Genomic DNA, 26,463 nt, shown 5'->3' with positions numbered 1-26,463 from the left:
GGCCAGACTGTCCCCATGTCACAGGCACCGAAGCGCGAGTCTAGAAGGTCCAGATGACCCACTCCCAGTCCCAGCGTGTAGAGAATGGGCCAAGGGTGCTTCAAGCAGAGGAGGACTTGGGCCCAGGGGGCCTGAGGGAGGGCATGGCATAGTGAGCCTGCAGAAGGAGAGCGAGCACCGTGGCGGCCTGGTGCTCAGGCCTGCTGGGAGACCAGGTCCCACGTGCACTGGCTCTGTCCCCAGAACTGGAGGCCATCAGGGTATCCACACTCCCAGGCTGCAGGCTGGCAGTGACTTGCAGAAGGGAGGCACCGCTGGTGCAGGAGAGAGCCCTCCACAGGGAGGAGGGGGCAGGTGCTCCCCCAGCAGCTAGAGGAACTGAGGGTGTCCACACTCCCAGGCTGCAGGCTGGCAGTGACTGGCAGGGGAGGAGGCACCGCTGGTGCAGGAGAGAACCCTCCACAGGGAGGAGGGGGCAGGCGCTCCCCCAGCAGCAGGTGCACTGGGGAGGGCTGAGGGGGCATCAGCAGACAGCAGTAGCTGCAGCTGGGGTCTCCACACAGGCCCCTGCCTCAGGCCCAGCACGAGATTGGATGGCCTTTGTCCCCGAAACACAAAGTCTGGCCCAGGACCCCTCCCTCAAGCCCCCACTCCCAATCCTTTGTACTCAGCTCAAGTGACAAGAAATGGTCAATAGTTTAGGTGGTGTTGGGTGCACAGGGACATTTGTTTTTCTGGCCCATGCTGTAACACTGCTGGCATTTTAAAGATCTCAAGGCTTTGATTCAAAAACTGTAGGAAGATAGCTTTGTAGCTTTCTGGAAACCTGCCTCTGTGCCTTACAGCCCTCCCATCCCACCAGCTCTGCTCAGAATCCCTCCAGGCCACACACCCCCAGTTTTGGGTCCTCAGATGGCCCAGACGATGTGATCCAGGTGGGGCAGCAGGACACACTGCGGATTTCAGCAAACCCCCCCCCAAAAGTGAGGGTATCACGGGGCGAGCTGTCTGAAAACAGCCAGGTCAGGGTTCCAGGAAGACACCAGAGGCACAGGAGGAACTGGGGAGCATCTGAAGGTCAGGTGGGGACAGTCAGAGCTTCCAGGCCCTATTCCCTAACGCTCCTCATCACTCAGCCTTTCTTCCAGTGAATCTGCTTGGTTTCTGTTTGCCCCAACTGTTACCCATTGCCCTGGGCAGCAGAGACTCACATATGCCTTTAAATGTTTAGGACATCGAATGCCCTCCAGTAGCCACCTCACTACAGTTGGTGGTAAGCAAGAAGTCACTGAGGTCTCCAAGGGTCTGGACTTGGTGTTTCCCTCTTCTGAGATGGGGACACCTGTGGAAGGTGCAGGTGGCCGGCTGGTGGGGGTTGCAGGCACCTGACATGGACAGATGGGGTAGGTGAGGCCCAAGGCCCCGGGGGGGTGTGTCCGGCATCTGGACTGAACAGGTCTTCAAAGCTGCAGATTGGTTGGTATCATCTTCAGGCTGAGAAGGAAGATGAGGGGAGCAGAGGGGAGCAGAGGAGGCTCAGCTTAGACAGGAGAGGGCTGAGCCACTCCTTTGGGGGAAAAGTGGGTCAGGTCCAGGCTCATGGGGACAGACCTTAGGCCACTGTGTTATGTGAAATAAGCCAGTCCCTAAAGGACAGATACTGGAGGACCCCACTCGTGAGGGACGGAGAGCACTCCGATTCACAGAGTTGGAAGGAGCTGCTGGGTGCCGGGGCTGGGGTGGGGGAATGGGGGTGAGGGTCTCATGGGTAGAGATTCAGTTTGGGATGACAATGAAGTTGTGGCGATGGATGGAGGTGGCGGGTGCAGAGCAGTGAATGTACGTATTGCCACTGAATTGTACCCTGAAACGTGCTTAACGGTATCAGTCGTATGTCCATTACACCACAATAGGAAAGTAGTGAGTCAGGAGGACGGGGCCATTGTGAGTCCCAGGAGGGCCCTGGAGCAGGGACCCTGTATCTTGGTTCTCGCTCTCACGCTCTGCCCCTTGTTGGTGACCGAGCTCACAGTAGGCACTCAGTGAATGCTTGCTAACACATAGTGCAGAGAGAGTCCACAAGTGCAAACCCTCCAGTGGGCACTGAGGGATCCCAACAGGACGCGCATCCAGACAGAGCCAGTGCCCACATCTCACAAACACCAGCACAGAAATAGCCATTTAAAACCAAGGCAGGAACCAGAAATAACCCAGAGGGCTCCATGCTCCTGGAGGCCGTGCTAGTGGTCACAGCCTCTGGCGGTCAGGGGACTGAGGGTCTGAGAGGTGGCTCGGCGCACCCCTGACCCTGAAGGCCCATGGCTGCCGCGAGGTGCAGGGACTGGGAGGAAGACCCAGCCAGGGCCCGTTCTGGCTCCAAGGCTGCTGCAGGGCCGCTCCCAGCCCACCAGGCGATGTCTGTTTAGAACCAGGGAGAAAACCTTTTCCCTCAATTGTTCTTTTTAAAGATGGTTGCTCAGCATTGACACAGAAAAACATTCAACATAAAACTGGAGCCGTTCGCAGCTGCAAATGACCCAGAAATGATCGAAATGCACTGACCACAAAGAAAGGAACTTGTGCCCCAGGCAGGCCTCCTGTGCATGGGGGCAGCTAGGGACCCTGGACATGCCCGAGCAGGCAGTGCTGGACTCCACAGTTGAGGGGACAGAAGAAGGAATCTGCTCTTATGGCTCCGCTTAGAGAGGCCACCCTGACGGAGACGGGGCGAGCCCCTCATGTGTTCTGGATGTCCTGGTGATTCTTGGGCACTGCCCGAATCTCAGCATCTTCATGACCAGGGTGGGAGGAGGACAGCCCAGCAGCCTCAGGTCCCACGTGGCCTCTGGGGCTTGGTGGGCTTGTGGTTCAGGTGGCTCTTGTCAGGCCACATGGCCTCCATCCCATTGGCCAGGTCGACCCCCATTGCCTGGTGACAGGCCAATCTCAGTCAGTGAACCTCCACCACTGACCCCCCCAAAAAGGCCCCCATATAGTAAAAGTTGCCCTGGTGCCTGGAGTTGTGGGCCTGGGACTGCGGCCGGCGCGCGTAGCTGAAGTTCTCATTGGCCACCCAGTAGAAACTGGGGTACAAAGTGACAAAGGGGGGGACAGGATCTCCACACCCACATGATGTGGAACTTCACGTCCACATCCGTGCACACCGGGTCGTCCACCTCACGGAGGAAGCGTTGCTCACAGAAGCAGCTGATCATCGCCATGTGCTGCATGGACGCATCCTGCCAGCGCAGGGCGCCACAGACCCCGAGGACCACCACCCTCCAGCCTTCCTGGAGAGGCACACAGGCCCAGCAACTGGTGGTTGGTGAAGACGTACTAGGTGACGCTGTGTCCGCCATGAGGCACCGCGGACCTTGAGGAGCACCACCCACTGGCCCTCACGGAGGGGCACAAGAGTATGGCAGCTGGCTGATCGCTGAAGACGTACTAGGTGACGCTGTGTCCGCCATGAGGCACCGCGGACATTGAGGAGCTCCACCCACCGGCCCTCACGGAGGGGCACAAGGCACAGCAGCCAGCTGGTCAGTGAAGACGTACTAGGTGACCCTGTGTCCACCATGAGGACCACCGCCCTCCGGCCCTCACAGAGGGGCACACAGGCACAGCAGCCAGCTGGTCAGTGAAGATGTACGAGGTGACGCTGTGTCCACCATAAGGACCACCGCCCTCCGGCCCTCACAGAGGGGCACACAGGCACAGCAGCCAGCTGGTCAGTGAAGACCTAGTAGGTGACCCTGTGTCCCACCATGAAGTGCTTCTTTGCCATCTGCAGGACCAGCTCCAGGAAGACCACATAGCTACGGGGACAGGGTGAGAGGAGGGTCACTGCCAGAGGCTGGCAGCAGGACCCTGAAACTGAGGGCCATAGACCTGTGTACCTTCTCAAGGGGTCAGGCCCTGGGCTGCTTTAAGCAATAGCCACTCTCCTGGCCTCTCCTGAGTGAGTCTGCCCATGGGGCCTCCCTACCTTCTGCTCCCAGAGATGGGGGCCGTCAGCACCCCATCTTACAAAGGGGTGCCTAAGGCTTAAGAGGTTGGAAGCCCATGCAGCCACACATGGACTCCAGCATGCTGGAGCCAGGAACACTTCCCCTGTGCTGAGCTCCCGGGCAAACCCCCAGGTCCTGTCCCCACCTGCCAGGAGCGGAGCACCTTGGGCCACAGCCCTTGTTTCTATGCCCTACAGTCTGGGTAGAACCAGCAGGGCCGGCCACCAGCCCCATTTTGTTTTGAGTGGGATGTCACCGACCCCACAGAGCTGTCACCACCTCTGTAAGGTCCTCCCTTCAAGGCTACTGGGCATCCTGCTGACAAGGTCCTCAGTAAACCACTGGTATTCCTAGGAGGGGTCACCCTCGAACTCCCCCAGGTCAGGAATCAGGTCCAGCCCATGGTCAGGGAAGGGGAAAGAGGACCTCTGGAAGAAGGAGCTTGCTTAGGCCCCAGCCTTGAATCCAAGGGTGTAAGCTTCCAGGTCCAGGTCTACATCTCCCCAGACAAGAAATTGGGAGTCTTGTCCAACCGCCTCACATGACTGGTCCCCCTTTGAGGGGACTACCTGCTCCCCACCATAGGGACAGCAGCTCCCCCATCATCAGGCAAGTTTGGTGAGCCCTCTGAGGCTGATTTTTTATGCAGACACTAAGGCTACGTCCTTACACCTGCCCCATCACGGGCAGGTTAGCAAATTGCTCACACCAGGAAGGCGGGCACTACATTTAAATAGCGGACAGGCACATTCAACCAGCAGACATGAGTCAGGTCATCAGGGGGCAATTCGGGGCCCAGCCAATGGGGAAACAAGCCAAACATGAAGCAGGGGGAGAGAAGAGGGCTCCTGGCAGAGGGCACAGTGAATGCAAAGTCTTGGACTCAGGCCTGAGGCACATGTGGACAATCATACCCCTGGGTGGCCCACAGAGGGGCAGGCCGTGGTGGGAGGGGTGAGGCTGGAAACGATGGGCAGGAGGGGAACAGACCACAGAGAGGCCCAAATGTTATGTGTCGAAAAGATCACTCTGGTTACTGGAGGAGAATGGGCTCTGTGCGGAAGAGGACAGGGAGACCCCTAACCCTAACCCAACCATAACCCTAACAACCCGTAACACCAATCCTAACCACTAATACCAACCCGAATGAAATCATCACAAAATCAGCAAATACATTCCTACACCTGTCTTAAAATAGATGTAAGAAGCCTGATCAGAAAAATTGCAAAACCAAGAGCTCTTAAATATATTGTACATCATAAGTGTCTCTTCACAAACATCTCAAAGGTTGTTCAATATACGGAAAACAAGCAATGTTATACTCCGCAATAAATTTTTGAATAAAAACATGTGGTCATATTAATTGATGCAGAAAAGGTTCTAACCAAAATCCAAAGTCTGTTGCTGATATAAACACTCATGAAAACAGGAATAAGGGGTAATTTTTTTTCAATAAATCTATAGCAAACACCATGCTCAAGTCTGAAGATTGACAGCTCTACTCCGAAATCAGGAACAAGGACAGGATGCTGGCTTTCACAGAAGGACAGATACTGTATGATTTCACCTCTTGAGGTGTCTAGAGACAGAAAGTTGAACGTGGCTGCAGGGCTGAGAGGAAAGGGGAACGGGGAGTTAGTGTTTCATGCATACAGTCTCCCTTGGGGAGAAAGAAAAAGTTCTAGAGAATGATGTACCACCGTGTGAACTCAGCTAAGGCCGGAGAACTGTGAACCTGAAATGTTTTAAGTGGTAAATATTACTATGTTTAGTCACAGTGAAAAAATGAAGGACTGATACATGTCACCACGTGGACGGACACTGAAAACAGCCCAAGCGACATAAGCCATCCAGACAGGCCACCCAGATTGGAGCCATCTGTGCTCCTAAATCCATCAGGGTTGTGCAAATACGGGAAAGTCTCGGGAGCAGTTGCAGAAGAAGAAAACTGGATCCGAATGAAGCAAGACATTTCAGACAGTCGGGCAGGTGGCGACAGTTCAAGTGGACCTGCGGTCTGGATTATAATATGGAAACTGCGATGATTTCCTCGTTCAGGGCTATGTGGTAGTTCCGTGGGATGGTGTTCCTGTTCGGGGTAAAACGCACTGAAGTATCCCGTGTGGTAAAGAAACGACAGCAGGGGAGTCCGAGTGTGGAGATAAAGTGTATTTGTGCTGCTGTGACAGGTTCACTGCACCTTGAAATCACCGCAGAGTCAAGTACTCTTACAAACAACCAGGTCAGCACCAGGTCACAGGAGCTGAGACCACATCAAGCTTCCTGATGGAGGCCAAGTCCTCCCAGACCCGGTTCGCCCACTGCGGAGAGGCCACTCACCAGTGTAGGAGGCCACAGGTTAGCAAGAGACTCATGGGAGGATGACATCGGGGGCCCCTGTGTCTCGGGTGCAAGAGAAGCAGCGGGATCTGGAATTCGAATTTTCCACAACGCTCCACCAAAAACTGGTTAGAACTGTGAAAATGCGTGAAGGGAAGGCTCAGTCAAGTGGACTAGGGTCGCCAGAAGGGTCGCTGGGCGGGGGAGCCAACCGCTCAGTGTCAATTACACGAACAACTGTCAATTACAGACCCCACATTGAAGCTCCACAGCAGAGACTCATGAGTCACAGGCCCCAAAGGGGAAGACACGGGTTTTACCTCCTCCAAGAAGTCACCACGCCTGCAGCACAGTGGGTGAGAACCTTCCATCACCCCGAACCTCGCTTTTCTCCAGAACAACCCGCCCAACTTCCTCCTCCTCCTCCATGAAGTACTGAACAGGGAACAGCCCTGCTCTCGGACAGCCCTGTCCTCGGACACCCGTTAGACACCAACGACAGACGTCGAGTGAGATGGACAGCCCTGCTCTCCGACACCCGTGAGACACCAACAACAGATGTCGAGGGAGACAGTCAGCCCTGTCCTCGGACACCCGTGAGACACCGACGACAGACGTCGAGGGAGACGGTCAGCCCTGTCCTCGGACACCCGGAAGACACTGACGACAGACGTCGAGGGAGACGGTCAGCCCTGTCCTCGGACACCCGTGAGACACCGACAACAGACGGACACCCAGAGACACCGATGACAGACGTCGAGGGAGACAGTCAGCCCTGTCCTCGGACACCCGGGAGACACTGACGACAGACGTCGAGGGAGACGGTCAGCCCTGTCCTCAGACACCTGTGAGACACCGACAACAGACGGACACCCAGAGACACCGATGACAGACGTCGAGGGAGACGGACAGCCCTGTCCTCGGACACCCGGGAGACACCGACGACAGACTTCGAGGGAGACGGTCAGCCCTGCCCTCGGACACCCGGGAGACACCGACGACAGACGTCGAGGGAGACGGTCAGCCCTGCCCTCGGACACCCGTGAGACACCAAGAACAGACGTCGAGGGAGACGGTCAGCCCTGTCCTCAGACACCCGTGAGACACCGATGACAGACGTCAAGGGAGACGGTCAGCTCTGTCCTTGGACACCCGGGAGACACCGACGACAGACGTCGAGGGAGACGGACAGCCCTGTCCTCGGACACCCGTGAGACACCGACGACAGACGTCGAGGGAGACGGTCAGCCCTGTCCTCGGACACCCGGAAGACACTGACGACAGACGTCGAGGGAGACGGTCAGCCCTGTCCTCAGACACCCGTGAGACACCGACGACAGACGTCGAGGGAGACGGACAGCCCTGTCCTCGGACACCCGGGAGACACCGACGACAGACGTCGAGGGAGACGGACAGCCCTGTCCTCGGACACCCGGGAGACACCGACGACAGACGTCGAGGGAGACGGACAGCCCTGTCCTCGGACACCCGTGAGACACCGACGACAGACGTCGAGGGAGACGGTCAGCCCTGTCCTCGGACACCCGTGAGACACCGACAACAGACGGACACCCAGAGACACCGATGACAGACGTCGAGGGAGACAGTCAGCCCTGTCCTCGGACACCCGGGAGACACTGACGACAGACGTCGAGGGAGACGGTCAGCCCTGTCCTCAGACACCCGTGAGACACCGACAACAGACGGACACCCAGAGACACCGATGACAGACGTCGAGGGAGACGGACAGCCCTGTCCTCGGACACCCGGGAGACACCGACGACAGACGTCGAGGGAGACGGTCAGTCCTGCCCTCGGACACCCGGGAGACACCGACGACAGACGTCGAGGGAGACGGTCAGCCCTGCCCTCGGACACCCGTGAGACACCAAGAACAGACGTCGAGGGAGACGGTCAGCCCTGTCCTCAGACACCCGTGAGACACCGATGACAGACGTCAAGGGAGACGGTCAGCTCTGTCCTTGGACACCCGGGAGACACCGACGACAGACGTCGAGGGAGACGGACAGCCCTGTCCTCGGACACCCGTGAGACACCGACGACAGACGTCGAGGGAGACGGACAGCCGTGTCCTCGGACACCCCTGAGACACCAACGACAGACGGACACCCGGAGACACCGACGACAGACATCGAGGGCGGCAGGCGGAGACCGGAAGACACTCTGCGCTTGGGGAAGAACCGACACCGTGAGAACACCTGCTCTCCCCACAGCCGTCTGTCTGCAGAGCGCGCGCCGTCGCTACCGAACCTCCAGACACCGAACCGACAGCCCAGACCAGGTGTGGACGCGGGGAGGACCCTGCGGGGCCGAGGCCGGGGGAGCAGGAGCGCCAGGTGGGCGGCCAGAGGCTCCCTGACTGCAGACCGCCTGCGGAGCCCCCGGAACCGGATCCGTGTGCGCGTAAACACGGACCCGCGGACCAGCCCAGCGGATCCGAGCCCAGAGAGGGGAGACCCCACAGCCGGCACACAGCCCCGCCAGGGACCCCACGGCACCGCACACAAACCACGGAAACCCCACCGTCTACACAGCGCGCCCTTCCTCCGCGGGGTCCTGTGAACACGGAGCCCTCGGCAGTCCCCGCTCAGGAGGCTTCTCCTCACCTTCTCCTCCCGAGGCGGATGCTGAGGAGACCCGGGTTCTGTGGGTGTGGACGCGCACCCACGTCCTCCACTGCGGGTCCTGTCGGTGTGGACGCGGAAACACGTCCTCCACTGCGGGTCCTGTCCGCGTGGACGCGGCCCCATGTCCTCCACAGCAGGTCCTGAGGAGGCCGGGCTCCTAACCGTGGATGAGGCCCCACGTCCTCCCGAAGCGGGGGGGGGGGGGGGGGGGGGCGGGGGGGGGGGGCGTCAGCACAGAGGGTCCTGAGGACTTGGAACGCCCCTCAGCTCCCGGAAAGCGCATGCCCCGCATGGGAGTCGCGGAGCGGGACTCGGGCGCCCCCTGCGGGCGGTGGGGGCGGTGCAGGGGGCGGTGCGCTCAGTTCAGTGGAGGCACCTGTCCGTTCTGGGGTCCAGCTGAATCCATTACATTTTGAAAATTCAAACTGAAATGGAGTCCAATTACCCCCGACATCTCCAGAAATAGATACAATTAATTAGAAACCATACGGAATTAAGTGAAATGCAGGCACAAGCTTTACGACTTACACCAAAATTCATTCAACATTGTAGATGAATTTAAAATGTAAAACTGTCAAAAAGAAAACATAAAAGAATATCTACATGACCTTGGGTTTGGTGATGAGTTTTAACACAACACCAAACGCCAATCCACAAAAGAGAAAAACTGATAACATGAGCTTCCTGAAATTAGAACTTCTGCTCTGTGAAAGACCTTGCTCAGAAACTAAAAGACAAGCCACAAACTGGGAGGAAATATTTGCAAAACATATATCTGGTAAAAGATCTGTATTCAAAATATACAAAAAACTATCAGAACTGAACAATAAGGAAACAAACATCCTAACTGATAATGGGTAAGGGTCTGAAAATGCCTGGACAAAGAAGATATGCAGACACAGAATAAGCATACAAAAATATGCTCGACGTCATCATTAGGAAAGTACAAGTGTAAACGATAGTGAGACAGCACTGCACACCTATTCCAAATGCTGAACTCCAGAAACAAGAATACCAACTGCTGGAAGGTGAGGAATGGCAGCAACTGTCCCTTCAGAAGACAGTTTGGCCATTTTCTCCAAACCTAAATAAGTCTCACATTAAGGTCCAACAATTGTACTTCTGGTATTTAGACCACTTCTTTGAAAAGCTGTTTCCAAACAAAAACATGCAGTTATGCACAGCAGCTCTATTCATGGTGGTTACAAACTTAACGAAGCCAGGATGTCCTTCCAATAATGAATCCATAAGCAAACTGAGTGCATCCGTGTGAAGGAAGCAGAATATGCCAGGTAAAATGTGCCTCTTTGGCACAAGGGTTATTTGGGTGGATTAATTTTAAGAAACGGCAGAAATGGGAGAATCTCTGACAACTGGGTAAAAGTTGCTGTTTGGTGAGTGAAAGTTACGCTGATAAAGGAAAGCTCCATTGGTAGGCCTGTCTCCCTCTGTATCAGGAACAGAATGACTAAATCTCAAGAAACTCTTACTGAAAGAAAAAGCACAGACTTAAATCTGTGTAACAACCATTCCCTCACTTACTGTGCTCACCTGATAACATCCCTTAACTGGCCTTCCCACCACCTAAAATCTTTTGGTCTTTAGTTGAAGATGGCATTTAGAGTGAGGGCTGGGTCACTTCAAGGGGTTACTCCGTTTTCCTGGGTATCTCCCATGAATACAGGACATTTGAATGATACTAAACTTTGACTTTTCTCCTGTTAATCTATTCAGCAATAAAAAGAAATGAACCATCACCCTCACACAATGACATGGATGAACTTTACATGTATTTCTCTAAGTCGAAGAATCCAGTCTGAAAAAGTTACACACTGAGTGACCCCATTTGTAGAAGATTCTGGAAAAGGCAAAACTAGAGGTGATAAAATGATCAAGGGGTGAATTCCATCATATTTTAATGATTTATACCTGCCATTATTCATTTGTCAAAACCCAAACATTTTGGGGCACCTGGCTGCCTCAGTCGGTGGAGCATGCAACTATTGATCTCGGGGTTGTGAGTTCGAGCCCCATGTTGGGTGTGGAGATTACTTAAAAATAAAATCTTTAAAAAACACAAACATGTTTACATCCCCAAGAGTAAATCATAAGCTGCTGAAATAAAGTTACTTAGGATGTGGGAGTGTCACAGGGTGGTGTAGAGGCCAAGCCAAATCTGCCACTTTGACATATAGATATTTTAAATAGAAGTTACTTAAGAGACAGCCTATGTAAGAGGGACGCTTAAACCCTCCTCTGTCCCCCTGGAAGCAGGAAATCTATCTGCACGTGAAGATCTCCCTGTACCAGGAGGTGAAAAGACTTCCTAATCACCAGAGATGGGAAATTTAGAGCCCAGAAGGCTGCATAAACAACCCTTGTTACTTTTGACTAACTTACTACCCCAGCCTGAATTCTGTTTAGAATTCCTTACTAATTGAAGCTCCCAAGGTTGTTTTCCTTCTTCTGTGAATTTCTCACAGATTTATTTTCTCTTTGTCCACAAAGTATAAAACCTGCCTGCCTTCGTCATTTAATCATGTGTACATGATGAAACTTTGTGGGTTTTTCCCTCCTGTTAATCTGTTTCATGTCAATGTATAATTCCCAATCCAACTGAAAGAACCTTGAAATGAGCAAAATTTCTTCTGCCCCTTCAGTGGGATACAGAAAACGACAAAGACTCTAACTGTACTGGAAATGTATGAAAAACACCCACTGCAGGTTGTATGGCAGAAGATGCTGACCTAAGTAAACTTTGGAAACGAGTGGAATCTGTAGACTAAAGGAAAAAGTTCTTCCCCATCAGGGTGGTAGCTAACAGATCTGAAAACTCCCCATCTGTAATCTGGAATGGGGCAGTGAATTAAATACATGGCAGGTGGTGAGAGCCAGTTTGTCACTGTTGGAGTAGAAAGTTACAGATCAGCCAAGGAAGAATATCACAATACAACCAGGTTGGAGACATCAGCATGAACTCATCTTCGGCTCAGTACGGATACAGACAGTACCACATGGACATCTTTAATTAGGTGTGTTTACATTGGTTGGAACACATGCATATATTGCCTTCCATTGTCTGCTGAGCACATTCAGTTCCCACAGGCAAGACTTTAATACCATTCTCTAATAAAAGGAGCCAGAGCTCTTTTAAGATATTGCTAATAATAGGACTGAGACTGTAAATATAGGAGCCAGGATAATCTTGAAGTATCAGAAAGTAAAGAAGTACCAGAGAAAACCCTACGAAGATGGAATGATGTCCACAGAAAACAGGAGACAATGGAAAGCACTGGTAAAAAATAAATGATTTGTTAAAAAGAAACCACAGGCCCCAAATGCAGTCACTTAACATTAAGAGACCTGGGTCAGCAAACGTCTTACCACCTAACCCAACTCCAGTTTCACACACCCCCACCTCCAAGTAAACTTTAACCAGTCAACCTGGAATATGTACTGAATGGCCCCTTCTGTTCCCCTTAGGAGGGCAACCCTGCCTTAAACAATGCATTGTTTGCTAACGATTTCCTTTTTTCAATTCCCTGTCTGCTTTTAAAAGCCTTTCCTTCGGTGCAGCTCAAAGGAGGTCCTTTCTATTTGCTAGATGGGATGCTGCCCAATTCATGAATTGTTCAGTAAGGCAATGTGATCTTTTAAATTACTCAGTTGTATTTTTTATTAACAGATTACACAGGTTTTTACAATTGGGGTTGAATAGACGTCTTCTAACAGAATTCCAAATAATAAATATAGACAGACCCTCAGCTACCCATCAAGGAGGTGCAGCTGACTCCCCTCTCCTACAGTGTGTGGGCTCCGCACAGTGTCTTCCTGCTCACGAGGACACACCATAGGCACCTGGGAAAGTAACTTCATGGTGGGGAAGCCCGACCAACAGAGCCTCAGCCAGGTGACCAAGGTTAACACAGACAGTGACAAGTGTTCCTTGCTGTACAGTGATGACAGAGCACTTTACCTCTGTGATCCGCTTCCCTGAAAACCACAACCCCCGTCTAACCATGAGAAAAACAAGTAAATCCCAATGCAGGTCTATGTACAAAATGCCTGACCAGTCCTTCTCAACACCATCCAGGTCATCAAAACAAGACAAGTCATAGCCAAGCAGAGCCTAAAGAGACATGACGACCACATGTCATGGGGTGCCCTCATGGGATCCTGGAACCAGAAAAGGTAGAACAGAGGGAACCTGGATAAGTATGGACTGTAGTAAATAATAACGTATCAACATTTGTTCATTAATTGTGATAATTTATGACAAATTTAAAGGTTAAATAAGAGAAACCTCTTACATCAGACTGAAAACCTAGAGGAAATGGGTGATTTCCTAATAAAAATGCACATTAACAAAATAGACCCTAAAATAAGGAAAAAACAAGCAGACCAATTAGCCATCCAGGGCCTCTTCCTCGTGCTGATTCTCCTCTCACTGTTCTGGGGTTTTCCTCTCTGGGGCAGAGAAGGAACAGGGACAGAACTATTCTGGAGCTCCGCTGAGACCTGACCTCACTCACTGTCTTCCTCTCCCCCAGCCATGCTCCTCCCAGTGAGGACACGTGCACGGGGAGTCTCAGGGATTGTCAATGCTGATGTGTCACCTAGCACTTTGGATGGCAAGGGACTGGACACACTTACTGAAGTAAAAGAAGTTAATATATTTTAATGGTAGAACTATGTTAATACTTGCAAGAGACAAGTTAACAGTGGTTTTGGACTGGCAGATCCAGAGGCTGACAATCATCCTGCTAAGTGCTCTGGGGTGGCCCCATTCCCAGGCACAGTCTCTCTCACTGCATCTGGGGCCTCCCACAACTCCAGGCTGACACCCACTCACCATCCGTTCTACTGGGAAGGGTTTCTCTTTCCCTTGGGTTCCATGTAAAGTCATGACTTTCAGTGTCTTTGGCCTAGCTTGGGTCACACTCTCATCCTTGAAGCCATTAGAGCACCCAGAGGACGGAGCATGGGATTGGGTAGACTTGGATCATACGCCCATCTCTGAGGTGGGTGGAGAGTGGGGTCTGCCCTCTGGAACTGTTTGGATGGGAGGAAGGTGAGATGTGGTTCCCAAAGGCAAGCTGAGATGCTGCACTTGGACGTGAGAATGGATGCCAAGCTGGGAAAGCAGCAGATTCCACATCACTGGTGGCGGACTGCACGGCTGTGGGATCTGAAGCCCAGGGAAGGAAGGAGTCACAGAGTCAGGGGCTGCAGCCGCCCATCCAGTGTTCTTGCTGTTCTCCCACGATGGCAAGACGCTCTTCCACTTGCTGAAAAAGCAACTTTGCTGTTGGTGGGAAACAAGACTCCTGCCCTGGGCACTGGGTCCTCTCGTCTCAGAGACTGGAAGGCACACAGACCTCACTCGTGTCCCTGGGAGGAGGGAGCCCCGGAGTGACACCTGCCCCCACATTAATCACCCATCCCCAAAGAACAAACTGGCTCATTTTCCAGTCTCTTCTCTCTCTTTTACAAAGAGCAGAGACCAAATGTGTGGATGGTGAGGAAATTATTACTCAATGAAGCAGTGGGAGGCTCAAGGATTATCCCACAGCACAGAATCCACACTTGGCAGGCTGTTCAAAGGCCACAGACCCTGGGTCATGCATGCAGTCTCAGTGAGATACTGCCTGCTGGGGCACACAGTTGTTCCTATAACCTTGATTCCTATTTTTTTTTAAGATTTTATTTATTTATTTGACAGAGAGACAGCCAGCGAGAGAGGGAACACAGGCAGGGGGAGTGGGAGAGGAAGAAACAGGCTTCCAGCAGAGGAGCCTGATATGAGGCTTGATCCCAGAATGCCAGGATCGCACCCTGAGCCAAAGGCAGACGCTTAACAACTGAGCCACCCAGGCACCCCCCTATATCCTTGATTCCTAACAAGTATGCATGGCAAATATTTGCATTATAACTGGAGGCCAAAGGACTGCCAGGCCAGTCTGTTGTATGGCTGTTGTACCCAGAGCCACACTCTGTATTTGGAGGATTATTACTGCTCTTAGCAGGCTCAGAGGCTGTGAGGGAGGAGGTGCTTGTCTCAAGCACACAAATGTTAGGAATGGAAACATCCCATGGCGCTGTCTACACTGCCCATGGACCTGTTACGTTGCCAGGAGCACAGTCAGCTCAGTAACCTGCTGGGGGTGGTCAAGATCCAGACTGGCCTGAGCTTGAGGACCACAGATGCCTGCCTGGATGGTTGGAGGCCAAAGGTTGCCCTTTCTGAGACCTGTCTACTGCTAATCACTCAGATAGGACCAAGGATCCAGCCATTTGCAAGAGGGCCCCACCAGCCCCACAAGAAGGCTGTATACGGGAGCAGGTAGGCCTCTGCACCTGGTCCTGTATGGATCCATACATGTCTGCTGCATGCTCTCGTGGGTCAGGGCTGTGCTGGAACCTGGGGCAGCCCAGGCAGAGTGGGATCAGGAACCGGTATAAGCTCTGCACAGCCCTTGACTGGAGTGCAGTTGTGTTTCAAACAATCAGTGCCCAGAGGGATATCTCACTCTTCTTCTGTTAGAGCCCAGGACTGAGGGACAGAAGAAAAAGACTCCAACTCAGGCCATGACTCATGTGTGACTCTGGGTAATTCCTGTCCAATGTGGTGGCCCAGAGACATGGAGGAGGGGAAAGTGAGCCCATTAGGCATAAACCCAGACCCTGACCCTGATCTTGACCCAGACCCTGGCCCAGACCCTGACCTGATCCTGACCCAGATCCTGACCTAGACCCAGACCCAGACCCTATACTAGAGCCCGACCCAGACCTTGGCCCAGACCCTGACCCTAGCCCTGACTCTAGACCAGACTCAGACCCTGACCTAGACACAGACCCAACCCAGACCCTGGTTCAGACCCTGACCCTGACCTAGACCCAGACTCAGACTCAGACCCAGACCCTGACCCAGACCCTCACCCTGACTCTGAACCAGACCCAGACCCTGACCTAGACCCAGACCCAAACCCGGGTCCAAACCCTGACCCTGACCTAGACCCAGACTCAGACCCAGACCCTGCCCCGGCCCAGAACCTGACCCTGACCCTAGCCCTGCCTCTGGACCAGACCTAGGCCCTGACCCTGACCCTAACCACTAACCCTAGCCCTAAACCCTAACCCCTGACCCTAATCCGACCCTGACCCTAAACCCTAACCCTTAACCCTAACCCTAAACCCTAAGCCCTAACCCTAACCCTAAGCCCTAACCCCTAGCCCCTAACCCCTAACCCCAGAGCATCCAGGACAGGAGACCCGGAAGGCCCCCGGAGCCCCCCACAACCTTCGGTGATCCACAAGCCCCAACGCTGCAGCCCATGCTCACCCTCCCCTGTGTCTTCACCTCAACCCACCGCGGAGCTCACCACATAGCAGGCAGATCCGGCCTGTGGGGCTCCTGGGCCCTAACCCTAACCCTAGTTCATCTGTGGAGGGGCCCCTCCCCAGGAGCCTGGAGCCGCAATGCGGGGATTCGGGACACTTGAGCCCCACCACAGGACTCTGTCTGCCACCCCGCAGGAAACCGTGCCCCTTGGGAGGCCGTAGAGCATTCAGGGCGGGAGAACCGGGAGGGCCCTCCTGAGCCCCCGGTGAACTTCGGCGGCCTCCCGCACCCCAACCCTGAGGCCCACGCTCCCCACGCCCTCACCTCAGCCCGTGTAGCTCACTGTACAGCCCGCAGATCGGGCCTGTGGAGCTCCTGGGGTCTAACCCTAACCCTAGATCAGCCGCGGGCCGGGGGGCGGGGGGGCTCCCCAGGAGCCTGGCACCGCAGCCCCGGGGAATTGGGATACCTGTGCCCCACCGCAGGACTCAGCTTGCCACCCCACAGGAAACCGTGCCCCTTGGGGCGCTACGGAGCATACAGGGCACGAGAACTTGGGGAGGCCCCTGGAGCCGATCCCCACCTTCGGCGGTCCCCCGTGCCCCAACCCTGAGGCCCAAGCTCACCCTCCCCCATGCCCTCATCTCAGCCCTCTGTGGAGCTTGCCACATAGCCTGCAGATCGGCCCTGCCGGGCTCCTGGACCCTAACCCTTACCCTAGGTTGGCCGCAGAGGGGCCCCTCCCCAGGGTCCTGGCACCCCACCCGAGCCCCACCATAGGACTCAGCATGCACCCCGCAGGAAACCCTACCGTTTTGGGGCACAGCAGAGCATTCAGGGCAAGAGAATTGGGGTACCCCCTAAGAGCCCCTTCTGGTGAACCCCGACCTTTGTGGGCCCTCCTGGGTGAAATCCCAAGGCTCACACTCACCCGCCCTTGTGCCCTCATCTCAGTCGGCCTGGGAGTTCTCTGAGCACTGGGCAGTTCGGACCTGCTGTCTCTTGAGGCCTAACCTAACCCTGGGTCTTCTGCTGAGGGTCCCCTCCCTGTTTGCCTGCCTCCAAGTTACCAGGCATTGGGCTCACCTCTGCACGACTAGAGGACTCAGCCTGCCCCACAGCAGGAAACTGTTCATTTGGGGCTGCAGCAAGGATTCATAGCATGAAAATCGGAGGGCCCCCCTCAGCCCATCCCAGGGAACCCCCACTTTCAGAGATCTCCCAGATCCAATTAGTAGCTTCACACTGACCTTTAAACTTGCTCTCCACGGAGATCTTTTGAAATTCTCCACAATTCCAACCGATGGCATCATCCAGCTTCAGTGCCTTACCCAGCTTTAGGTCTTGAGATGGATTAAAATAGGAAGTCATTTCACTGATGACGACGTACTGGTGACCAAAAGATACCTGCATAAATGCTTCATATCACTTGGCTTCAGGGAAATGCAAATCTGAACCCCTATAGATGCCATATCACACGAGGCCGAATATCTAAAAATAAGAAGACATGAAACTATACATGTTGGAGAGGATGTGGAGAAACGGGAAACCTCTTACACTCCTGTGGGAATGCAGTCCGGTACAGCCACTCTTGAAAATGGTACAGAGTTTCCTCAAGAAGTTATAAATAAAGCTACCCTATGTCCCAGCAATTGCACTACCAGGTATTTACCCCAAAGAGACAAAGGTAGTGAAGACGGGACACATGCACCACAGTGTTCATAGCAGCAATATCCATAATAGACAAACTGTGGAAACAGTGCAGATGACCATGGACAGATGAATGGATAAAGAAGATGTGGTTCATATATACAATGGAATATTACTCAGCCATCAGAAAGGATGAATACTTACCATCACACCAACCTGGGTGGAGCTGGAGGGTATTATGCTGAGTGGAATAAGCCAATGAGAGAAAGACAATGATCATATGCTTTCACTCCTATGTGGAATATCAGAAACAGGGAAGAAGACCATAGGGGAAGGGAGGGAAAACAGAATGGGAAGTCATCAGAGAGGGAGAAAAACCATGATAGACTCTTAACTATCACAACAAACTGATGATTGCTGGACGAGAGGTGGGGGGGTAACTAGGTGAGGGGCATTAAGGAGGTCACGCGATACAATGAGCACTGGGTGTTACACATGACTGATAATTTATTGAAGACTACATCTGAAACTAATGATGTACTGTAAGTTGGCTAATTGAATTTAAATTAAAAAATAAAAGACCTCGAATAAACAATCCTAAACATTTGTATGGAACCACTAAAGATACTGAACAGTCAGTGCAATGTAGAAAAGAAAAACAAAGCTGGAGGACTCACAATTTCAGATTTCAGGTTATACTACAAAGCTGCAGTCATCCTAACAAGATGGTACAGCACAAAAATAGACACAGTGACCAAAGAAACAGGATAGAAGTTCAGACATAAACCCACAATTATGTGGTCCATGAGTCTTCCACAAAGCAGGCAATGATATCAAAAATGAAAAGGACAGTCTCTACAACAAATGGTGTTGGGAAAACTAGACAGCTACGCACAAAAGAATGAAATTAGACCGCTTTCTTACACAATACAGACAAACACAAAACAGTTTCAAGACCTCAATATGAGACCTGAATCCATAAAAATCCTACAAGAGGGAAGAGAGTGACTTCTTGACATGGACCATACCAACGTTTTTCTAGACTGTCTTCTGAGGCAAAGGAAACGAAAGCAAAAATAAGCTATTGGGAATACAGCAAAATAAAAAGTTTCCACATGGCAGAAGAACAATGAAAATGTAATAATAATGAGACAACCTACTCAAAGGGAGAAGATATTTGCAAAGATCATATGCAATAAAGGGATAGTGTCCAAAACATATAGAACTGATATGACTCGACCCCCAAAAAACAAATAATCCAGTTAAAAAATAGGCAGAAGACATGAACAGACATTTCTCCAAAGAAGAAATACTGATGGCCAACAGTCCCGTGAAAAGATGTTCACCATCACCCATCATCAGGAAAATGTAAATCCAAAGGACAATGAGGTATTACCTCACCCCTGTCAGAATGACTAACATCAAAAGCACAAGAAAGAGCAGGTGTTGGGAGGATGTGGATAAAGGGGAATCCTCACGAACTGTGGGTGGGAATGCAAACTGTGGTGGCCACCGTGGAAAACAGTATGAAGGTTCCTCAAAAAATTAAATATAGAACTACCCTACGATGCAACAATCACACTATTGGTATTTACCCAAAGAATAGGAAAACAGTAACTTAAAAGGATACGTGAACCCTTATGTTTCTTGCAACATTATTTACAATATCACAATATGGAAGCAACCTAAGTGTCTGTAGAAAAATTGACAAATGAGATGATAGATGTGTGTATTCACACACACACGCACACACGCACACACACACACACAATGGAGTATTACTTGGCTTGAACAAGAATGAAACCTTGCCATTTGCAGCCACATGGATGGAGCTAGAGAGTATTATCCTAACTGAAATCAGTCAGTCAGAGAAAGACAAATGCCATACGATGTCACTCTTATGGGGAATTTAAGAAACAAACAAAAATAAATAAATAAAAGAGAAAAAGGAGACACACCAAAATACAAACTCTTAACAAGAGAGAACAAACGGATGGTTACCAGAGAGGAGGTGGATAGAGGGATGAGTGAAATAGATGAAGCGGATTAAGAGGACACTTTTCTTAATGACCACTGAGTAATATATAGAATTACTGAATCACTCTCTTGTACACCTGAAACGAATGTAACACTGTATGTTAGCTCTACTGGAATTAAAATAAATTTTTTTAAAAAAATTTTTCTTTCAGGAACCTCTTTGAAAAAGCTTTTCCTGTGCAATGTGCATAAGCCCTACTTGGGAGGATTCACTCTACAATAATTATTCACTCTATGCCTCGAATTCAGATTTCACTGAGTTCTTACTGTGGATCCCAGCCCACGGGAGCCATGGTCCTTTTCTGTCCAGGCTCAGCACCTATGCATTCAAGATTGGAAGTAGAGACACATGTCACTTCACCGTCCAGAAAGCTATTATTGTTTCTGTTTCAGTGTGAGAGAGTCACAGACTTTGGGACAGGTTTCAGAGCAGGTTTATTATGGATCCTGGATCTCTACTTCAATGTTCTTTGCCTGGATCCAATTGGCTAATAGGTTCCCTGTGGATAGGCTTGCTTCCAAGCACATACATGGAAGATGCAAAGGTGGGTGGGCTTGGTACGGGACAGGAAGAAGACCAAAAACAGACAAGGGTACGACCCCACCCCTGATCCAGGAACTGCTACGGGAGAGGGTACAGGAGGTAGAATCCATGCGAAACTCCAAGGTCACCAGCTGAACACAGGAGGCACAGGTCAAGGGATCTGGAGATGCAGGGGTTGGAGGCTGCTCTGAGCTACCTCTGGGAGGAAGGGAGGGAAGGAATGAGAAGGAGACACTGCCTGCCCCTGGCCCATGCCAGCTGTCCACCACTCTGACACACATCAGTCTACACAGCTGACACAGCCTGGGCTCAGGATGGGCTGGCTCGGGTCCCTCAATCCTCAGTGGGACAGCTGGCCTCAGGGCTCAGAGACAGGCTGAGGGAGATGAGAGGGAAAGCTGCCCCACCCAGGTCATCCCCTCCTTGAGCAGACAGCCCTTCAGAACTGCTAAAAAAAAAAAAAAACCCACTAACGGCGTTGAAAGACATGCCATGGATGAACTAAGGCATAGAGATATGTAAAATAACATTCATTTTTAAGTTCAGAGCTGTCATCTCAGGAAGTGGGGAGAGCTTCCCTGAGGAAGACCGAGGGGAGGGCAGGCCATGCTGAAAAGGGAGACGTGGCTCTCCTGATTGGGGACCTGCAGCCCCCTTCCAGGGCAGGACATCATCCTCGCATCACACGAGATCCACGGAAGTGTTCCATCAGGGCCAGATGTTTGTCTCGAGAAGGCTACCCTGGCATCAGACTGCACAGGACACCAGGGATAAGGGCCAGATGGAGGATGGGCAATACCCCGGAGGCCATGGGGCAAGAGCAGAGGCACATGACCTTGAAGATGATGATGAAAAGCAGGAGGTGGCAGCATGGAGCCGGCACGAAAGTGCCATGGGAGCAGTGCCCACAGCTACACTGACTGGGTGCCTTCTGTGCTGGGTGTGGCTGACTTCAGTGGGCTCCAGACTAGTCCTGACCACAAGTCTAGGAAGTGTGCACCACCCCGGCCTCCTCTCCCCTTGCAGTTGCTAGGAATCACGGTCACAGACCCTGGTCAGTTTTTGTGGAAACCAAGCAGTGGCTCCCCCGCATGCTGCCTCTCTGGTGGCGGTCCAGTGTGACCCTCGTGCCTGGCCAGACACTGATGTCTACCTGTCTCCATACAACTCCGTAGACAGGAGGGTGTCGCTGAATCCCACAGCACCTGATGAGACAGATCCACAGAACCCAACACCCACTGGGTCACTCGGGACCTCACCTAGGGTCATGAAGCTCACCATGCCCTATTTCTGTCACTTCCCACAGAAAGCCTGGTTCTGATCCCCCACAATACCATATATCCTGGTTGCTGATGTGTGGTCATGCCACGAACCCACATGGCCCCTTTCTTTTAGAGAAGGCTACCCCTGCACCTCGTAGAAAATATTTCTAATGAAGTACAAGTCCATCAGGACTACGGTGTGAACATCGGCACACAACCAGCATGGTAGTAGTCAGTAATTCTAACAAGGGTTAATCCCACCCCCCCGTCTCACAAAACCTTCCTCTGTCCCCACGGAACGCATGGTCTGCCCTCAGAAAACCCCCCAGGAAACAATCCTTTAATCTGAATGCTCTCTTCACCTTCTGGTTCAAATCTTGTCCAACCACAATGATATGAAACTAGAAATCGTCTCAAGAAAACAATGACACAGTCAAAAATAGGTGGAGATTGGGGCGCCTGGGTGGCTCAGTCGTTAAGGATCTGCCTTCAGCTCAGGTCATGATCCCAGGATCCTGGGATCTAGCCCCGCGTTAGGCTCCTTGCTCAGCGGGAAGCCCGCTTCTCCCTCTCCCACCCCCCTGCTTGCGTCCCTCTCTCGCTGTCTCACTCACTGTCAAATGCATAAATGAAAAATCTTTAAAAAAATACATGGACATTTAACGACATGCTACTGAACAACCAACAAAGAAGAAATCAAAAGACATTTTAGAAGTACCTTGACATAAATGAAAAAGAGAACCTACAAAAACTTATGGGATGCAGCAAAAGTAGCTCTAAGGGGGACATTCATAGAAATTCAGGTCTTACATAAAAAGATGGAAAGATATTCCATGCTCATGGATCGGAAGAATTAACATAGTTAAAATGTCCATGCTACCCAGAGCAATCTACACTTTCAATGCTATCCCGATCAAAATACCGATGACATTTTTCAAAGAACTGGAACAAATAGTCCTTAAATTTGTATGGAAACAGAAAAGACCCCGAATCTCCAAGGAACTGTTGAAAAGGAAAAACAAAGCTGGGGGCATCACAATGCTGGATTTCGAGCTGTACTACAAAGCTGTGATCACAAAGACAGCATGGTACTGGCACAAAAACAGACACATAGACCAATGGAACAGAATAGAGAGCCCAGAAAAGGACCCTCAGCTCTTTGGGCAACTAATATTTGATAAAGCAGGAAAAAACATCCGGTGGGAAAAAGACAGTCTCTTCAACAAATGGTGCTGGGAAAATTGGACAGCTACATGCAAAAGAATGAAACTTGACCACTATCTCACACCATACACAAAAATAAACTCCAAATGGATGAAAGACCTCGATTGGAGACAGGAATCCATCAAAATTCTAGAGGAGAACATAGGCAGCAACCTCTACGACATCGGCCAAAGCAACCTTTTTCATGATACATCCCCAAAGGCAAGAGAAACAAAAGATAAAATGAATTTAAGGGACTTCATCAAGATTAAAAGTTTCTGCACAGCCAAGGAAACAGTCAGAAAAACTAAGAGGCAGCCCACGGAATGGGAGAAGATATTTGCAAATGACACTACAGATAAAGGACTGGTATCCAAGATCTACAAAGAACTTCTCAAACTCAATACACGAGAAACAAATAAACAAATCAAAAAATGGGCAGAAGATATGAACACTTTTCCAATGAAGACATACAAATGGCTAACAGACACATGAAAAAATGTTCAAAATCATTAGCCATCAAGGAAATTCAAATCAAAACCACACTGAGATACCACCTTACGCCAGTTAGAATGGCAAAAATAGACAAGGCAAGAAACAACAATTGTTGGAGAGGATGTGGAGAAAGGGGATCCCTCCTACATTGTTGGTGGGAATACAAGTTGGTACAGCCACTCTGGAAAACAGTGTGGAGGTCCCTTAAAAAGTTAAAAATTGAGCTACCCTATGATCCAGCCATTGCACTACTGGGTGTTTACCCCAAAGATACAGACGTAGTGAAGAGAAGGGCCATATGCACCCCAATGTTCATAGCAGCAATGTCCACAATAGCTAAATCGTGGAAGGAGCCGAGATGCCCTTCAACAGATGACTGGATTAAGAAGTTGTGGTCCATATATACAATGGAATATTACTCAGCTATCAGAAAGAATGAGTTCTCAACATTTGCTACAACATGGACGGCACTGGAGGAGATAATGCTTAGTGAAATAAGTCAAGCAGAGAAAGACAGCTATCATATGATTTCTCTCATCTATGGAACATAAGAACTAGAATGATCAGTAGGGGAAGAAAGGGATAAAGAAAGGGGGGGTAATCAGAAGGGGGAATGAAACATGAGAGACTATGGACTATGAGAAACAAACTGAGGGCTACAGAGGGGAGGGGGTTGGGGGAATGGGATAGGCCGGTGATTGGTAGTAAGGAGGGCACATATTGCATGGTGCACTGGGTGTTATACACAACTACTGAATCATCGAGCCTTACATCGAAAACCGGGGATGTACTGTATGGTGACTAACATAATATAATAAAAAATCATTATAAAAAAAAAAAGAAATTCAGGTCTTCGTCAATCCATAAGAATGTTCTCCAATAAACAACCTGATTTTATGTAGTAAAGAAGTAGAAAAAAAAAACAAGCAAAGCCCCAAATTAGTAGAAATAAGGAAATAAAAAAAGGAATGAGTAAATAAATCCAATGGAGACTAAAATGACAAAAAAAAAATCAATGAAAATAGCTGCCTTTTTTTGGTGAGATAAACAAAACTGACAAACTTAGCTAGACTCACCAAGAAAGACAGAGGACTCCAATACAATCAGGAAAGAAAGATAATGGATTCCTGTCTCACATTTTGATCTTTTGATCAAAATCAAAAGAACTCTTCAACCTTGGACACAACAACTTCTTGCAAGACATGTCTCTAAAGGGAAAGGAAACAAAAGCAAAAATGAACTATTGGCACTTCATCAAAATAAAAAGCTTCTGCACAGCAAAGCAAATAATCAACAAAACTAAAAGGCAACCTACAGAATCGAAGAAGATATTTTCAAATGACATTACAGATAAAGGGCTGGTATCCAAGATCTATAAAGAACTCCTCAAACTCGACACCCAAGAAACGGGCAGAAGACACAAAGGGATACATCTCCAGAAAAGACATACAAATGGCCAACAGACACATGAAAAAATGTTCCATATCACTTGCCATCAGGGAAATACAAATCAAAACTACAATGAGATGCCACCTTACACCAGTTAGAATGGTTAAAATGAACAAAGCAGGAAATAAAAAATGTTGGAGAGGATGTGGAGAAAGGGGAACCCTCTTACACTATTGGTGAGAATGCAAGCTGGTACAGCCACTTTTGAAAACAGTGTGGAGGTTCCTCGAGACGTTAAAAACAGAGCTACCCTATGACCCAGCAATTGCACTACTGGGTACTTACCCCATAGACACAGAGTAGTGAAAAGAAGGAACACCTGCATCCCAATGTTCATAGCAGCAATGTCCACGATAGCCAAACTGCGGAAGAAGCCAAGATGTCCTTCAGCAGATGAATGGACAAAGAAGATATGGTTCATCTATCAATGGAATATTACTCAGCCATCAGAAAGGATGAATACCCACCATTTGCACCAACATGGATGGACCAGGAGGGGATTATGCTAAGTGAAATTAAGTCAAGCAGAGAAAGACAATTATCATATGGTTTCACTCCTATGTGGAATAGAAGGAATAGCATGGAGGACATTAGGAGAAAGAAGGGTAAAGTGAAGGGGGGGAGTGAGACGGGGAGATGAACCATGAGAGACTATGGATGCCGGGAAACAAACTGAAGGTTGAAGAAAGGGGGGGGGGTAAGGGGATGGGTTATCCTGGTGATGGGTATTAAGGAGGGCACGCATCATAACGAGCACTAGTGTTATATGCAAACAATGAATCATGGAACACTACATCAAAAACTAATGAAGTACTGTAGGGTGACTAACATAATTTTAAAAAAAGAGGAAGATATGAAATCATACAGGAAAACTGTCACTATTTACAAATGACATGAAATCCCTAAAGATTCCACAAAAAACTGTTAAACAAATTCAGTAAAGCCGCAGGATATAAAGTCAATATACAGAGACCTGTTGCATTTATTTTTTTTCAGATTTTATTTATTTATTTGACAGGGAGAAAAAAAGCACAAGCAGGGGGAGTGTCAGACAGAGGGAGAAGCAGACCCTTACTAAGCGGGGAGCCCAACACGGGGATCGATCCCAGGACTCTGGGATCATGACCTGAGCTGAAGGCAGATGCTTCACCGATGGAGCCACCCAGATGACCCAACTTCTTGCATTTCTATATACTGAAGACACACTTTCGCAAAGAGAAATTAAAAAAGCAATGCCATTTACAATTGAATAAAAAAAAATCGAGGAATAAAAGTAACCAAGAATGAGAAAGACATGGTACACTCAACACATGGCAGAAAAGAAAGGAAAAACATGTGTGTCAGCAGGGGGTGGAATGTATGGGTCAAAGATTTGGAAGGCGACACAAACAAATGGAAGCATACGCCATGCTCTTTAACTGGAAGAGTTAATTATGTGAACATGTCCATCATACCCAAAGCAATCGACAGATGTGATGAAATC

At 50.3% G+C, this 26,463-nt stretch overlaps 1 pseudogene; it reads right to left on the bottom strand.

The window, feature by feature from the left end:
- Nucleotides 1–2,736: 2,736 nt before the first annotated feature.
- LOC130542128 (histo-blood group ABO system transferase 2-like) lies at nt 2,737–6,779 on the bottom strand (annotated as a pseudogene).
- Nucleotides 6,780–26,463: the final 19,684 nt, after the last annotated feature.

The sequence above is a fragment of the Ursus arctos genome, unplaced genomic scaffold (assembly GCF_023065955.2).
Source record: "Ursus arctos isolate Adak ecotype North America unplaced genomic scaffold, UrsArc2.0 scaffold_3, whole genome shotgun sequence".
Taxonomy (NCBI): Eukaryota; Metazoa; Chordata; class Mammalia; order Carnivora; family Ursidae; genus Ursus; species Ursus arctos.
The sequence above is the reverse complement of the archived record's forward strand: the minus strand, read 5'-3'. Positions and strand labels throughout refer to the sequence as shown.